The sequence below is a fragment of the Alosa alosa genome, chromosome 5 (assembly GCF_017589495.1).
Source record: "Alosa alosa isolate M-15738 ecotype Scorff River chromosome 5, AALO_Geno_1.1, whole genome shotgun sequence".
Lineage (NCBI taxonomy): Eukaryota > Metazoa > Chordata > Actinopteri > Clupeiformes > Clupeidae > Alosa > Alosa alosa.
The window spans coordinates 13,905,643-13,909,225 of record NC_063193.1 but is presented as its reverse complement, the minus strand read 5'-3'; the positions used below and the strand labels follow the sequence as shown (position 1 = coordinate 13,909,225).

The window sequence follows — 3,583 nt, the reverse complement described above, 5'->3', positions numbered from 1 at the left end:
TCATGGCATGTCCAAGTCAAATGACCTTTGACATGGTTGTTTGGTAAATTGGACTTCTTGGGAGTTGTTGCAGCTTGCTTATGGTTTTACTGGCAGTTGAGTTCTCATGAGTAATATCCTAGACCGTAGCAAGCCCTTTGAAACGAACACTGGAGCCTATTATGAAAATAAAAACTGAACAAAAACTGTGTGTGTGTGTGGGGGGGAGACATGTCATTATTGCACTTAATTGCAAGACCGCTAATGTGTTACGTTGGAGTCCATGTTAAAGTTATGTCTTGGGAAGTAGATATAACGAGCCAACAGTTTATCGGTTTTATTTTGCACTTAAATACCATTCATCTTGTAAACTAAACATAAATCGCTTAATTTGAACACGTTTTCCACTATCAATGTACAAGCTATAGCCTATAGTTGTTATATTAAGCCGTTGGTACAGTAGTGGTTAAATATACAAAAATAAATTTGCCAAAATCACTTTGTTTCCAGTCAGACATAAAATTTTTTTAAAAAAACCCACCAACTTGTGTTACACCCAATTACCATTTGTTCAATCAATTTATGCTGAAAAAAACAATGAAAGCAATGTGGCATTTAGAAGGTTGTTCAAAACAGACAAGAGCTTTTGTCTAATTGTTCATGGTAACAAGGCTCTAGTTTTTGCTCCTGAATCCCACACCATCTTTCATTGCAGTCACTGGCACACCTGAACATGCCTAATGTAGCTGATCAAGAGCAATTAAATTTTGAGCCATGTGTCAGTAGGTAGGCCTAGGTAAGGATTGGTTTGGTTGGTATCGGAGTTTTTTTTGAAGGTAACAAGACATTTTGCTTAGCAAGATTGAAGTTTAAGGACGACTTGAAAGCCAAGACAAAAAAAAAAATAATAAAAATAAGTGCACTGAACATGGGACTCCTCATGTAAAGATCTCATAAGGTCTTTAGGTTGTCCAAAGGACCAAAGTGCTGGCAGTGCCTTCTGCTGGTTATTTTCCATTGAATAATGAATCCAGGTTTTTGTATGTACTTGGTGCTACATGTCCAAACAAGACATATGGCTGTCTGGTTTGACAGACAATTTGGACATGATCAGTTAGCAGATTGCAACACACCAGTGTAAGACACAAAACCCCAGAATTTGTAGGACAGACAAGGTTGCATAAAACGATGTAGCCTCACCCACTACCAAAATTGTCCTCGGAGTAGCAAGAAACAAAGTAACAGTTAAGTTCAATTAATAGCATTTTTATTTATAAATATTAAGATATTAGCAACACATGTCACTATGTATTGTTGACTAATTGGTCCCAAAGAAGCCTCCAATTCCCACTGTTCATCTATGAATAGAAGGAGAACATGCATACACAGATTAAAATATATATTATATATTTTTCATGTGTTGGAGTCACGGGTACGCTGGCGACTACGCCGCTCCGTCCGCAGCATCTTTATTTTTTTTTAAGCGACCTTTTGGGTGTCTTGAAAGGCACTTTAAATAAAATGTATTATTTACATACACACACATATATATATATGCAGTTTAAATAGATGAGCTAGACCAAGTTCCTTACCTGCAGCCTCTCCTGTTCCACAGGTAGAGTCACAGCAGAGGCACATTTCATCATGCTCTCCAGCAGAGGTCCATCTGGGAAGAGGACAGCACTGAGCACAAAGACACACAAAAGTAGTAGTCTTGGCATTTTGCTTACCAGTCATCAGAGAAGGAACAAGCCTTGTGGTTGGACATTATTGATGCTGGGGTTGCCACCAGCTGACAGGTAATATAGATCTGGAAGGGTGAAAGTAGTAAGTCGTCTGAAATTAGTCCTCCCCCCTACACACACTTCTCTTACATCATTTCCAGCTCCCTGTGCAAATCTAAAGGCTTCCAGTTCAAACTGCAGCTTGCCATCGTGAGACCTGGGCAGGAAGCGAGATCTGGAGCCGGTTAGCTTGGCATCAACGAGACACCTGCAGGCAAGAAAGGCTTTTCAAGATGACCATAAAATCCTTTGTCATGGTAAAAGAAACAGTCTCCCATCAAAAACTGTGATTAAATTTGTTAAGCTACCAACTTCCACCAGCTAGTTTAATCCAGTGTTCTCCATAGGCAAGGGGTCAACAGAATTAACTATGAAACAACAGTAAGCTGCAATCATTTAAAAAAATTAAAAAAATCTACCAATGGGTCAAGACATGCCACAAATTTACAGACACACACCCATAGTTCACAATGAATGAATATCTGGGTGACGTCTTCACATCAGGGACAGCAGTGGCCACACAGGAGTGGGCAAACACACGCAATGGCACATGGTTGTACTGAATCACTGAGGCTTCAATGTGCAGGATGTCTCCCAGGTAGGTGTTGGGGACCCGCTCAAACTTCCAGTCATCTAAAAAACAACAAATATTGGAGGTAAGGGCTACATAGCTTTGGCTCATCTCTACATGAACTCATATGCAGATCCCACAAACCTGTCATGAGTCTCAAGGAGAAGACCAGGACCTCCTCGGCAGCCTTAGTGGCAACAAAAGGGACCCAGGTTGGCCTGAGGGCATTACTGCTCACATTATGCTCCCTAACATTAAAATAAAATGCATGATACTTAAGGGTCTTCCATGTGGCATTGCACAAAGACCTGACCAAATTGGTTGGTAATAACTTGACACTTAACGGTTTTTACCTTTGAAAATGTCAGCCGATATCAACAGTGGCATTACTTGTCCTCATGATTGTGGTTGTAGGAAGAAATTTAGGCACATACATAAGTGTGAAGGTATACACTAGTTCATCCTCACTCATCTATGAAGGAAAGATGAGGACTGTCAGTTTGTGTTCAGTAACACTAATCACAATGATGGAGATAACACTTCTTGAAGTCATAAGAACTTACTACTTATGAGTAAACACACAGTACCTGAAGCCTGCTGCCACACCCATGCAGTTCAGATTCAAAACCAGAAACTGTGCAGAGAGGTCCTCCTCTGTAAAAGCATAGTCACCAAGAGACATCTGCTGGTTGGATCAGCTGGCCAGTGCCAAAGAAGTCTCAATGCACATACACTTGCACATCAGCCTCTCCACACCTCACGGTCACAGAATCAGCCGGTACTGGCACATTGGGGACAAACCTTAGGATCTTCTGGTCTCTTGAGAAATGTCCATTTCAGCTGCTTCACATGAGCTTCTAGTTTTGCCTGGGACAGAAAAGGAACAGGCTGCTGCACAGGCTTGCGGAGCTCTTCACGTAGAGGTTCCTGATTAGCGTTCTGTAGACCCTGTGGCAAAGATCCACTGAGAGAACTGTATTCTTTCCATGCCAAGGCAATCGATTAGCTTTAGTCTGGAGAGTAATTACAAATAGCATTAAAATAACACTAGGGCTCCCATTGCTAAGATCTAAGCTCTACTCTCCACTAAAACAATCTGCTGAATAGAGCTATCCTGCTTTTTATTTGGTGTTGAATTACATAGGCCCCACCCTATTCTTGATAAGTCAAATTATCATCAAATGATATCACCTGTTAACACTCTCGGATTGTTTACCTGAAACCCATTAAGATTCAATTTAGAAAAACA

General features: G+C 40.8%; 1 pseudogene; it reads right to left on the bottom strand.

Annotated features, from left to right (window-relative positions):
- Positions 1 to 1,230: 1,230 nt before the first annotated feature.
- Positions 1,231 to 3,333, bottom strand: LOC125294589 (annotated as a pseudogene).
- Between the last annotated feature and the right edge of the window lie 250 nt (positions 3,334 to 3,583).